The sequence below is a fragment of the Accipiter gentilis genome, chromosome 8 (assembly GCF_929443795.1).
Source record: "Accipiter gentilis chromosome 8, bAccGen1.1, whole genome shotgun sequence".
Taxonomy (NCBI): Eukaryota; Metazoa; Chordata; class Aves; order Accipitriformes; family Accipitridae; genus Astur; species Astur gentilis.
The window spans coordinates 33,126,505-33,140,259 of record NC_064887.1 but is presented as its reverse complement, the minus strand read 5'-3'; the positions used below and the strand labels follow the sequence as shown (position 1 = coordinate 33,140,259).

General features: G+C 48.3%; 1 protein-coding gene across 4 annotated transcripts in view; it reads left to right on the top strand.

Annotated features, from left to right (window-relative positions):
- Positions 1-13,755, top strand: part of TNR (tenascin R) — an 80,990-nt gene that overhangs the window by 27,587 nt on the left and 39,648 nt on the right. Inside the window, exon 2 of one of the 4 annotated variants that reach the window (XM_049808683.1) lies at positions 13,228-13,410. The exons of 2 other annotated variants lie outside the window; for them this stretch is intronic. The gene's annotated coding sequence lies outside the window, so the exon portion shown is untranslated. Of the gene's footprint in view, positions 1-13,224; positions 13,411-13,755 lie in introns of all 4 variants that reach the window. One more of the 4 variants, XM_049808682.1, reaches the window with a different exon arrangement.

Below are 13,755 nucleotides of genomic sequence, written 5' to 3'. Positions count from 1 at the left end.
GGGTCTCACTGGGACCCAGCTTTGGGCTGAACCCAAATGTACGGTTTCCAGTCCACGGTTTGCCAGGCAAACTAACAGAGGGGGTTTTCATGGCCATTGCTGTGGTGTTCAAGTACTGAGAGATCCTGCCTGGGTGTTTTATAAAACAAATAGTAAACAGTGGGCAAAAATGTATTGGCAACCATGTAAAAATTGGGAGTCAAACCAGCTTCAATGGGACCAGCAAGCCCTGGTGCTCCTTTCCCCTTATCTTCGGGGACGACTATGCCAAAGCCATCAGCGACAATGTTGCCTCCATGCTGATTTATTACTGGTGTTGTAAAAATTAAAGATTTGTTCTTTTCGACCCAGAGGAGGTATACTCAACCACTGCAGAATTTTCATGACAGGTATTGCTCAGTCTGTCTGCAGGGATGCGTGTGCATTCACTTCTCCCGCAGGGCATAAGTTTTCACTTCGTCTACGTGTCCAAAATGTTGAAGTTTGATTTCTTGTAAACTCTTGGGCTACTCAGAAGCATGGGATCTGCTGGAGATAGCTGGGGTGAAGGGCTTGGAGGAGAAAGGGAGTCCTCTGATCTGAAGGAAGAGTCCTGCAGAGATGGGTCTGCCTTGTCCCAGTCCTGCAGCATCACAGGTCCCCTCATGGGGGGTGGCATGGTGGCACACATGGTGAGGGACACTTGGCTGTTGGGTTTGACATCTCTTGCTTGGAGCTGCTCAGTGGGATTAAAGCTGAGCAGCCACCCCAGTCGCTCACACCCCCACCAAGGAATACTCCTTTGCAGTCTCCTCACTTAGGAACACAAAATAGATGTCGCAGCAAGGTCCTGGGGACCTGACATCCTCCCACCAGTACCATGACCAGCCTGCAGCACCAAGCAGTGCTGCCAGGCGTGCAGGCTGCTGCACCAGCACCCTGCCTGCAGCTGGTGTGAGAGGGTGGAGACACCGCAGAAGCTGGATTTGGTGCAGTCAAGGCATCCTTGCTGCCTTTGGCCACCCCACCTTCAGGGAACATGATTTTCCCTACTTGAATGATGCAAAGCACCAGTGAGAGTGCCTGTCGCTGCCAGGATGTGCCCGATACACAGTTGGAGGAAGAGGTTGTCTTCTCCAAACACTGCTGATGAGCCCAGGACCATGACATCATCTCCCATGGCAGACAAACACCAGGACTGGACTCATGAGCTATTTCACCTGGGTGTCAGCCCAGTCTGAGTCAGTCTTTGGGCAAGGGGCAGTAGCTCTGACGTTGCACCATCTTGGCTGGGTCTAAAAATAAAATTAGAAAGGAAAACAAGAAAATATTCTTAGCCCCAAGGGACACTGGGATTGAGAAGAGAGGAGATGGCAATTTCCAGGAGGTTGGAAGCACAGCTCTGGATTGCATATGCTATGTGTACAGCAACATCAGCTGCCTCGCACAGCAGAGAGGGAGCTCCCCATGATGCCATCTCCCTTCCTCATTTTTAGGGAGGAAAGAAAAATTAAGCAAAGGAAGCATCTGAAAGGCTGTGCCAAGTCCCAGGTTGCTGGTGCATAAGGCTGTGAGCACCCCGGTGTATGTCCTCACCCGCATCCCTCGGCTTTTGTGTTGTTGCTGCCTTCTTTGCAGGCTTGGCTGCACTCTCTGGAGCAGTATATTTGGGTAATTTATTCTCCCCTGGCAAGCTCAGCTCATGGGCAACATCTGGCTCTCTGCAAAAGTCTCCCTGCTTTCGTAGCACCAGCCCTCCAGCCAGTTTGGCAACAGGATGCCAGGACCCACCAAAAAGCTGGCTTTGCAGTAGTTTCTCCTCTCTCCCCTTAGACAGCATAAGGTTACTTGGGAAACAAGTTATCCTGAAACATGGCTTGAGAGATTTCCTTTAAAATAAATATTCAGGCTTCAGGGCCATTTTCCAGGTAAAAGTATACAAAGCTTAACTTCATACAGGTTTGTGAGCTACTTTGATATGCCTCAATTTGCCTTTGCCAACCAACAAATTCCTCCAGCAGCCAAACCCAGGCCAAAGTCGGGAGCTGGAGCAGCACCCGCAGGATGGTCCACTGCCCTTGATGGCATTCAGTAGGGCTCACAGACCTGCTGCTCATGAGCAGATTAGCTCCCTCAATGTCTTACCTTGTCCCAGGTCCCATATTTTGTGCATTTTGCAATACGAGATGGTCGCTTCCAGCAGCTATGGTACTGTCTCTCAGCCCCGGGAAGCAGGGACTTCCACAACCAGTACGCTTTTATGGCTATTTAAGAGTTGATTTAAGCTCCTGCTGTCATAGCAAATAGCAAAAAAAAAAATAAATATCTAATGTGCCAAGGAAGGCTGACATGAAACGCAGGTAAGTTGCCATCATCTATCCCAAAAAAACTTAGATTAGATGTAAGGAAGAAATTTTTTACGATGAGGGTGGTGAAACACTGGCACAGGTTGCCCAGAGAGGTGGTAGATGCCCTATCCCTGAAAACATTCAAGGTCTCTTTGGACAGGGCTCTGAGCAACCTGATGTAGTTGCAGATGTCCCTGCTCATGGCAGGGGGCTTGGACTAGATGACCTTTAAAGGTCACTTCCAACCCAAACTATTCTATGAAAACCCCATGATAGCAAGAACGTCACTACAGACCTGAGGCAGACAGCTGGAGGCGTGCGAGCATGGCAGAGCCACCGGTTAAATGTCGGATGAACGGATCCTGTTGGCATCAGCACTTTTTTCTTGATTATTTTGGGCTCCCCAAACTAGCAAGACCCCTTCTTTTTAAACTCAGCTTAACATGAACTTGCATTTTCTTACGGTGCCCAGTGAGACAAGTGGGTCTGCTGCAGGATGGATGGACCCACCATGTGTGTGCCCATGGCTGTGGTCCAATGTTGAAGCATTTCCAGAGTCAGGTAACAAGTCATCATCTCTCCCATGTCTCTAAAGCCTGCGTGCATCTCACACAGCCATAAATCAATTTCCAGGCTGTTTCAGAATTGGATTCATAACACCGAAGTCTCAGGTCGCACGTACTCGAGCGCTCCACGGGAATTCAAAGGTTGCTGGAGTGCTTTTTGAAAAATATTACTTAAGCTCCTTGGAAAGGCAGGTACTTCACTGGGGGCTCTATCAGGTTTATAATCACATTCAGAAGCATTATCCCATGGTTTAAGTGTAGCAAAAATGCAAAATATGATATTCAGCAAGGAAAAACAGTTTGTTGAGTTGCTGGTGGGGTTTTAAGTCAGTTCAGCAAGAGGGAACATGGCAGCTCAGGGGAAGCAGTTCCCTGTCTGAGTGTCTGGCAGCTTCTCCCCATCCAGATGCACTGCATCCAGCTACGACGAGACCCCTTTTCCAGCTTTAATGCCACACTCATCATTTCCTGGGGCAATTATCCAGGCAAAGCACCCAGAGGAAGCCCTAGGGCACATGGATTATGTTAGCCTAATTTGTTCAGGGCAGAGGTTTCCAGTGTCTCCAGTAACCCCAGATGGGGACAGCCCTGTTGCACTGGGAGCGGAGCAGCACCAGGCGCAGAGCACCAACTGGCTCCCCACTGCCTGTAGGACACCCAATGTCCCTGTCCCCATGGTTGCACTGCATCCCAAGATGCTTTTAAGAGCACTCCCACCTTCACTTATAGGAAGGAGTTTTCATTCAAACCCAGCAAACACATAACAGAGCAGCTTTGTCTAAAAATAAATTTAAAAAAAAAAAACAAACTCAGAAGGTCATTATAAAAACATTACACCTGATAGATAACCCTGGCTGTGGTTGTGCCAGCTCAGGACTGCGCACAGTAGTGACTTTGGAAGTCACCAATTTACCTGCAAATTCTCAAAACCAGAACAAATCTTTGATTTTTCTTTTAAAAAGAAAACAAAAAGAAAAAAGAAATGAAAAAAAGTTGTACCTCCTGGCTTTGGCAAAGAGCGTCTTACTGCATTCAACTGTTCCTCTAAATTTTGTTTAGATCATGTCAAAGTCTGTATGCTCCAAAGCACCTGTGTTTAGGGAGACGGGGAGACTCTTAGGTCACCCAAGAAGGGCAGAAAAGCCTGTGATAGGCACCAGCGCTCTCAGTGCACAGAGAGCAGCACAGAGGAGATATAAATGCAGCTCAGAGACAGAGCATCAGCTGGGCACACAATGAAGTCTTGGCATGAACCAAGCTCCCCTCAAAACCACCGATGGGAAACGTGGGGTGGGGAGGCAGGTAAAGTGATGAGACCTTCCCACCCTGTATTCTCCCATCCCATGCTTGACAGCCAGCTCTGAGGAGCTTAAGACTGGATGTTTGTTTTTAAATATCATTCTTTTCAGGGTGTGAAGATTTCAAGACAATACTTGAATGCCCTCCAGACACATGGCTTTCCTTACAATTAACTTCTATGCCCTTTTAGCATTCCAATTTTGCATAGAACAGGCATCCACCACACTAAATAATGGACCACATATATATATGTTTATACCTTTATATAAATATATCACAGAATCATATGAGATACAGAAGACCACACAGGGCACAGCATTGTAGAGAAGGAGGCACAGCAGAAAATCAACACAAGCAGCACACTTCAACTCCAGAGCACAGGACCCAGGTCACAGAAGATCAATGCATTTCCTCTTCCAAGACTCCCAGCAAGGCAACATTCACACTTCTCAGAGGCCATCAGATGGCAGACCAGTAGCATGCTAATGCATATACCGGAAGAAGACTGAAGCAGCACTCCAGAGTCCTCTGGCATTTCTTCTACCCAGTATCAAAAGGCAACGCTCCCATAGGCAGCTCCCCAAACTTGGGAGGTTCCTCTTGGAAGCACAGTCCTTACAAAAAAAGTCAGCTCCATTTCTTCTCCCTCTTACCTACATCACCTCTGTCTAGAGCATCACCAACCACAGACACTCATTATCCTTCGAACACCACCAAACCCCAAGCCCCTGCCTTTACCTGCTCTGCTCCCAACCTAATCTCAGCTGACATAAATGAACACAGAAACCAGTAGAACCAGGCGGACTTAAAGGAGTTGATCATTCAACCTAAGTACTTATGGCTGGTACCGCCCCCTGTAATTAGCCATCTCACCTGTGAGAGCTGCAGCAGCTTTAGAAAGGAGAAGCACAGTGTGAAGAAGATGGAATTTCAAAATAACTATTAGCAACGTTTGGTATTTCTTTGGTTTCTCCAGACTAGCCAAGGCAGGTGTGTACCTAGCACACTAGATCCCCTGCCAGGAAATGTAATTGTATGTGAGAATGATTATAATGACTTGCAATCAGAAAACCTTTCATCAGAGCATCTTGTGGCACTGTACAAGCAGTAATGAGTGAAAGCCCCTCTGCAAGGCACACCAGGACACCATAGGCTAAACACCAACCATGGGTGTCCATCTCTTTGGGAAGGAGAAGGTTTAAGATGAGTACGGGCAGTCCTGGCTCGCTGCCTGCCCCTGGCCACATGGTTTTGGCCCCAGTAGCTCAGGCCGGGGAGGCAATTTGTGATAAAAGCCTAGAAGCTAGCAGCAGAGCTTGTCACGTCCATGTCCTGCATGAAAAGTAACTTCTTTTTTTTTTTCCCAAAGCCCTACAAAACCAAATATTAGACAAAAATACATGTGAAGCTGCTATTGATCTTCCAGCCAAGCTTTGCGTTAAAAGAACATTCTTTTCCGCTTACCTCACTTATAAAAGAAGACGAGGTATCAGAGACATCACAGCTCAGTTTTATCTCCTAGAGACCAGCCAAACACCACATTAGAGGTGGGCAAGACCAGCTGAGATAGGAGGAAAACCCACCCAAATTTCAGACCAGACTGCAAAATTAATCTTTTTCCATAGTTTCAGCAGTGGAGTTGTCCCTGTCACCTGCCCAGCTAAGCACGTGTCTGAGGGGTCTGTTACAAGTCTTTCTGTTTTCCTTTCTCACATACATTTTAGTAGAGTATTTTGAACTTTGTGGAAGAAAAGTGCTCCATAGATAATCCCACCAGAGTAGGAGGACTTTGGGTTGTTAAATAACTATCTAGAGTGGAAAATGAGACTGGCACCTCTGCACAGAAGTGAATTACCACCAGCTTGTGGTACTATTCATTAAGCTGTCATCTCAGCACTTCATAGGGAGCGAGCCCTATATTATCCCCATTTTTCAAAGGGGATAAGCAGCAGTGATAGGTATCCACAGTGAAACAGCATGATCAGGGTGGGGGTTAAATGCCTGACTGCTGCGGCCCACCCTACCCACTCAGCCACACCAAATTAATGAATTATATCCCAAAAGGTAAAACAATCATTCCAGAATGGAAATAGCTGTGCTAGAATATAAGCCTGCTTGAAAGCCTCATAGTGACCTCATCCAGAAGGATGCTCTAACCCACTGCAAAACCCAACTGGAGACATCGTACTCACGTGCAAGTGTTTGGCTGTTACCTTGTCATTGTCCCCCTCTCAAGGAGGACGACTCTGAAATGTCAGTGGATCTGTCCCTTGCAGCAAGGAACCACCCAAGGCTCTTCCCAGGTGGGATCCTGCTTTGCCAGTTAAGGTGAACAGAGTTTCTTCTGCCCTTTCCCACTCATTTTCCCATGCAGAGCTTCTTGCACAAATCTCCTGGAGGCTTCAACCCCAGAGTCTTTGTCCTGCTGCAACACTTTGAACTTCAGCAGAATCACGGAGGTCCAACCAGTCATACCATGATGCACCCCAAGCCTTCCCAGCTGGTGGCCTCACCAGCAGTTTTCCAGGGATGCCCAGCTTCCAGAACTGGCAAAACAGCCCCATCCTCTGCAGTGCCATCCTCCCTGCCCTGCTCAGCAGTCACAGCTTGGCATTACAGGTAGCAGAGGCACCGCAGTGCCTCATGCTTCTGACTTTGAAGAGAAATTTGCAATTGTTTAGCCATCCTTGCATGGCCCATTACAGGCTGGTGGTAGGTGGGAGAAGCCAGGGAGTGACCAGATGCAGTCACGTACCAAGACATCTCTCTGAACACTGTTCTATTTGCTCTGTTTAAGGTGTGGGAGAAGCAGTCCGTGTCCACCTCAATTAGTGGGTTCAGTTTGCCTAATTTGTCAGGGCTGTCCTGCTCCCAGCAGGCATCAAGGGGCATTTGCTCCTCACTTTCTGCAGGAATAGGATGCAGCCAATAATTCCTTGCTTTCAAATTGCTGCGCTCCAACTCCGCAAATATTTTTGGCTGTTTCTTATCTTCTCACAGTGCTGCAATTGCTGCCCAAATGATCTCATTTCTCAGTTCATCAAGCCCTACTTGGGTGGCCGCAGCATGTTATTTACCATTATTTATCTATCTGTTTGATCAGAAGTGAGGGAGAGCAGCAAAGGCAGGCTAGAAAGTGTGTTTCAACCGACTGTGGTTAATTTTGGCTTAGAAATTATAAAAGTCTTGGAATTATGAGGTGCTGAGCTAACCTTCTGGGACACTAGGGACCACGAGAGTCAATGTAGAGATTAATTTTGACACTTTTGTAAAAGGGTTTATATCACATCATTACCTGTCGCAGGACTGAAGGGGTCTCCTTCATCCCGAGTCGTACATCTACACACAGTTCTTCAGCATAAAAACAGCCTTAAAATTGATTTTAAATGCTCGCTTGTGATCTGTCTAACCCCAACACTTACAATACTAGTGGGACAACTAAAGTGAGCAAAACCAAGCTCTAGCTTAAAAAACATCACAAAGCAGTGGGCTTGCTTCCAAGCTCCCATGCCCTGCACCAGCTGCAGGCTCAATGAAATTATGTTATGCATTTATATCCTCTCCTTAATGAGGTACTTACCTATTATAGGGCAATAAAAACCCAACCTGACTCAGATCTTCTGTTGGTGCAAGCCCACATTCACTACAGCTAATTTTTTCCTTCCCAAGGATCTTGGATTTCCCTGCAATAAAAGCGCTGAGGCTATTTCCAGTTCTTCTGCAGGGATATAAAATGGGGAGAGATATGGGTATTCCCACTCACCTTCATTAATATGGTAGCCCAGGTTTTCCACCAAAGTCCAACAGAAGCAAATCTATTTTTAACCAAATAGCTCCAGTAGAAACCTTCAAAGCCTGCTGTAAAAATGATTAAAGAGTATTATCTCTGGCATGCCTTGATTAAAGCTATTTTATATACCTCCAGCGACACTGGGGGGTCTGTGCAGGCACCCAGCCAGCTCCTCAGACCCAGACGTGTCCGTGGTGGCTGTCCCAGCTGGCCGGAAGGTATAACCTAAGGAAATCTGGGATTTTGACTGCACAACCCAGCTTGATTTATTGTAGAGGACGCCCATCCTAAAAGCCCGGACCAGCTCTGTCCTATGCCTGCAAGCCCCTTTCGCTACCTGGGGCTGGACAGGGTCTTGCAGGTTAGGAGAGCCCTAAGCCACCGTGGCCTCCAAGGCTCAGTGAGTGGCCATGGTCTTCCTCTCTCCTCCCCTATCCCCCCTTGCCCTTCTTCAGGAGCCCAAAAATGAGCCCCTGAAACATTAAGAGATCTGGAATCTCAGCTTGTTCATTGGGAAGGTGCACAGATTTTGATATTTGTTGTGAAAGCATTTTTTAAGAGCATCAGGGCAGACAGGCAGAGGGGGGGAATTTCTCCCCCTTTTTTTTTGGCTTCCTAAACAGACCCATTTTCAGCCCCTGTTTTCCCACCTCCACATCTTAAGATGTCAGAAGAGGGAGGACGAAAGCCAAACCCACCAGTTGGGTTGCCCCACTGTGATGGCTGTTAGGGTCAAAGAGACGGCAAGCTGGGGAGGGGAGGTGATGCGACCACCTTGCTTCACACTGTAGTAACAGCAGCATGGGATAGCAGAGGGAAATTCTTGCCCCCAGCACTATGCAGAGATAACCAGGGGTGATTTATCTGGTCACCTCCAAGGTCCCATCTTTCCTGGGGGACCACACCTGTGGGCAATGCCGTGTGCTCTTTGGGAAGCATGCTTGAAGCCAAAAAAGATATTTCAGAGGACAACTCCACCACCACCACCACCTTTTCAGGGGAGGGATGAGGGTCACGGTCCTGGGATGGGGAAGACACATCTCCAGCATCGGGCTGGACCGGGGCTAGTGGGCAGGTCAGGGTGCAGCATCCTGGTGTTGGGGCAGCTGGTACCCAGGGCTATACGTCTCTTCTTGGCCGAATGTTCTTGGCACGCGTTAACCTCGGGAGGTTTCCTGAACACTGTGCCCCAGCGCATCTCTTTCCTCCTGCAGTGCCTGGAAACGCCGCCTCCTCTCTATACACACACATGCGTGGCTCGTCAGAAGTAAGAAAAGCCCCAGATTAACATATCTGACACAACAGAGCCTGTCACTGCCTGCCCTGCTTTCCCCACCACAGGAGCGAGTGCCTGTCATCCCATTCACCGCCTGGAAGGAGGAATACATCCAGGATGTGTCAAACCCAGCCCAGCTGCCTGGGTCGGAAAAAAGCAGTTATTACTGCAAACTCTATATACATTATTTATCAAATGAAGTCTCTGCAGCAGGACTACAATTCACTTGTCTGCTCCAGCTTGCTCATGCTCTCTTCGGCTGTCTTTTCGATGGGAGATGATAGAAAACATTTGCAGGCTTCTTGTGGTCTCTGCCACAAGGCTGTTCCCCTCCTGAGGAGACCCTGCAGGTCCCCAAAAGGGACCTGGGACAAGCTTTGCCCAAGCAAAACCACCCTCTAGCAACAGCCAGCTCCACTGCAGCAGCTTTGCTCCAGCCCCAAATGTATAGCACAAGTATCTGCTGCTGCTCTGAATATTCAGGGGGAAATTACAATGGGAAGGCGAGTAGAAAATATCAATTATTGGAGGGTTCAAACAGCGTGATCCCTGCTGCTACCTGCCAGGTTGCATATGCGTCTAAATCAGCCGTAACACACAGTTTAGTTTGAGCAATATATTAAAAAGGAAGGAAAACCTGATTTTTTTTCCAGTATGGGGGTTATAAAGCAGGTGGGGGAAAGCCACAGCATGCACGACCCTGGTTGCAACAGCTCTGCTTCATCTCTGCAGTGTAAAAATACATGTGCAGGGGGAAAACGAATGCAAAAAAAATGCAACGCTCTTTTCCATTCCCCCAACTTTGGGTCAGGGTATAAATGACTAGGCAAACCAAAAAGCAAGTTAAAAAAACTGTGCTCATTTGACTTTAGCAGGTGGTTTTGATTTTACTGAAAGCAAACCAAATTCCTGGGTGCTCCCGCTCAAGGTTTCTGCGGAAATATGCCACAATCCCCTAATTATAGGGGGAAAGTCGTGATAATAGCAGGGATTTTCCTCTCCTGGTCCACAGTGCTATTATCCATTTAAACATGGTCGTGCTGGAGGCACATGGTGATTATACAGGGTGATGGAGGTTGCAGCACATCCAAGTTCTTCAACATGACTTGGCACTTCGTCACAATCTCCTTCATCTTCATTAAGCTGTATGCTCAATCTGCACCAGGGGTAATGGGTGGTGGCATTTTGGCAACAGAACATCCCAACCTGGGTTGTTTGCATTCACTTCAGCTAAGCCCTCAGGAGGTCCGGGTAGACTCTAATGCAACGTGACAGCCAAACATCAGCTACACATGCACGAGGACTTGCTGCCAGCACCCAAGCTCAGTGCTGGGAGCAAACGGGGGAAAAAAACCCTTGTGCCCATGCCTGAGAGCAATCTGAATCCTGCCGGCTGGTTACAGGCTGTGGGTTCACAGCATAATTGAAGTGGGATGAATTAAGCATGGAGGTTCTCATGCCTGATTTTCTCCACGCTGGAGGATGAGCGGGTACCCCATGGCCTGGTTCTGCATTACCCTGACATCTGCAAGTCTCTGCCTATGCATGGATGGACAGAAGGAGGGATGCCACTGAGGGGGGAAGTGGGAAGGGGTGGCAAAGCCGTGGCTGTTGGAGAGGAAAAAGAAGGGAAGTTTGAGCGTCCTGGGTGGCAGCACCTCTGCAGTACTGTACATGCAGAGTCCACACCGTGCCCGCATTCAGCTGGGTCTTACATTACCCTCCAAAATTAATTACCGGTGCCCCTGCTGAAGATAAAACTGAAATCATATTTATTTTTGCGCTTACGTTCCAGTTGCCATGTAATTAAGTGCTACCACATAATTAAAGAGGATTTAGAGGGTGTTTATGCCCTGTGATGCTCCATAATTACGGTTAATTCCTCCTTTACAGCTTCCAAGCATCTTCGGCGGAGCTCCGGGAGCCGCCGGGGCAGGCAGAGTGGCCATCATTGGGCTCAGTAACACGGTGCACAGCTTTAGCACTGAAGGGTAGCATCTTGGAGAGACCTGGCCCAGGCCCAAGATCTTTCTTTAGAAATTTAATCTCTCCCCAGGCATGGAGCAGGAGTGATGCCCCCAGGAGCATTATTATGGAGGGGAGAGCAGCAGGAGCCATCCCAGCCTCTCCCCGGTAAAACTGCCTTAACTCCAGGAGACACCGCGTAAGGATAAAACAAACCCTTCTGCAACATACAGGCCCACTGAGGGGGGATTTATTTCATAACTGAGTGTGAGTAAATATATGGTGTGAAGTGCAGGAAGTGATGACCTTTCAGGGGCAGGGAGTCCTGAGGGCTGGGGCTGTTCCAGCAGCCAAGGCCAACTCCAACAGACATCAAATCTTAGTGCTCAAAGGGCCAGACTACCGAATACTCACCTGCCACAACTCATATCACATGTCCTGCTTCGGAAGCAGGTAAGGAAGAGCACAGTTTTAGCAGCCAGCAACTCCCATTATGAGCTGGAAGTTCAGGCACCTCCGGACCAGGGTGTCACATATGGACCCAGAAGGGAGCGGGTCACCCTCCTGCAGGACACTGGACACCATGGGTCTTCTTATTGGCATTAGAGGATGGAGTAAAGTGTCTAACCATGAGCTGTGATGTGCTGCACTGTGGGCTTGCAGCCTGCACCTGCATCTCAGCATTGCCCACAGAGGACTGGGGCTGGTCACAGCGAAGAGGTACGGGCAGTGGTCAGGCCACTGCCCAAGCCCACTGCTAACAGCTTTCTTTACGAAATTAGGCATCCACCTTGGCTTTCATTGCAAAATTAGGTGCCCACCTTTGCAAACTGGTCACACAAGTGAATTTTGCACGGAGCAAGTCTTTTACATGGCACATAGTTGAGCGCAGTCACATTGAAAGGTGACCTGATAACATACACGCTGCTGCCTGTAAATATATATAAATGAAGAAAGCTGACACAACAGTTTACTCAGCAGAATGCTGGGATGGGCTCAGATTAGAGCCAGCACCCTTGCAAAAATGAGACTTACCCTGGTGACTCCCCGGGCTTCGCAGGAGAGCGGGCGGGAGGCACCAGTTGAACGAGACGATGTGAAGTCAGACACGCCAGATCCAGGCTTCACCTGTTAGTGGGAAAAGGAAAGGAGATTCCCCCCAAAACTTTGCACTAAGCCACTGCCTGCTTTCCTGTGGGAGCTTATAGAGGCTATTGATATATGCCATGGCAATTCAATGAAAGAATATGTAATGAAAGGAAAATACAACATAGGCTGCAATCACAGAGAAGTGCATGGATTATTAAGCTGGCAGCATTTTCAGTCATTTGGGGGAACTATAGATTTCTTCCTTCACATATAGTTAGGGAACACTGGTAAAAGCATCAAAGTATTTCATCCTTAAATATGTAATTAGTCAACAGGGCGAAGATTGTTCCCTCTCTTAGTGCTGCATGGTGGTGGCGTGAAATGACTCGGTCGGGTTTTTCTGGTGCCGTGCAGGTATCGGTGTTGGTCCTCAGCTCCGGCCCTATGAGTCCGCAGGGTCTGGCCTTCAACTAACCAGTGTTACGGGGAGATGTGACGGTTGGCTCCTCTAAGCTTTCCAACTCCTTTAATTCCCCCTAAAGCCTGCAACAGTCTGTTTAGAGGGGAGAAAAGGATTGCAATTAGGCAGAGAGTGCAGAAGGAGTTGATCAGGGAGAGGGCTTTGCTTGCATGTAGCAAGAACCTTTGCTCTGCCATAAAGCCCAGGGAACTAATGCAATCAAAATCTTTTTAAACAGACAAATGATACATCAGTAGGTTAGAAATAACTGGCAGCCAGTGCTCTTCCCCCCAGGAAAGCTGCAGGAGGGAATCAGGTCTGCGAGACATGCTGCATCTCTACATCTTCTCAGGAGGGTCCTACTGGTGCAAATCAGCCTTGCAACACCAAATTTGCAGCATTTTCAAGCTCCTGAGGAGCTGACCCAATTATTTCCACTATTTCTTGGTTAGCAGTGGATGCAACGCAAGTGCTTTCCAGCAAATCACAAGAGTTTCTCACCAGATCACGAAGCAAAGCAAAAGCAAGTTGTGCGCCTTCCCGTGCACGCATCCTCATCTGCCACGGCTGGAGGAGCGATTTCCACATACAGCCAATAACAACGCTGATGCACGGGAGCGATGGGTTGCTCTAAACCAGTGAGTACTGCTGCCTCTTTTGGGAGATCTAAGAAAAACCAGATTGGGCTTCAGAGCTTTCAATCCACCTCGGTTTCCCAGCTGTGTGGTCACATTGGAATGGAAAGTGCATGGCTGGGAAGCTGATCAGGGACACCACGTAGCTGACTTTCCTTCCTTATGAGCCTGGCAAGCGGGAGGAAAGCTGCACAGGCTGCATCTCGCTGTAGCATGGAGCAGGCACCATCTGCACTGAGTGCTTGGGTGTCCCCAGGGCGGTTTGGGGAGCCTTGAAAACCATCCAGCAGGGTGGGTTTTGGCTTTTGGGAAACCTCCAACGCACTTCTCGACACAAAAGCCCAGATA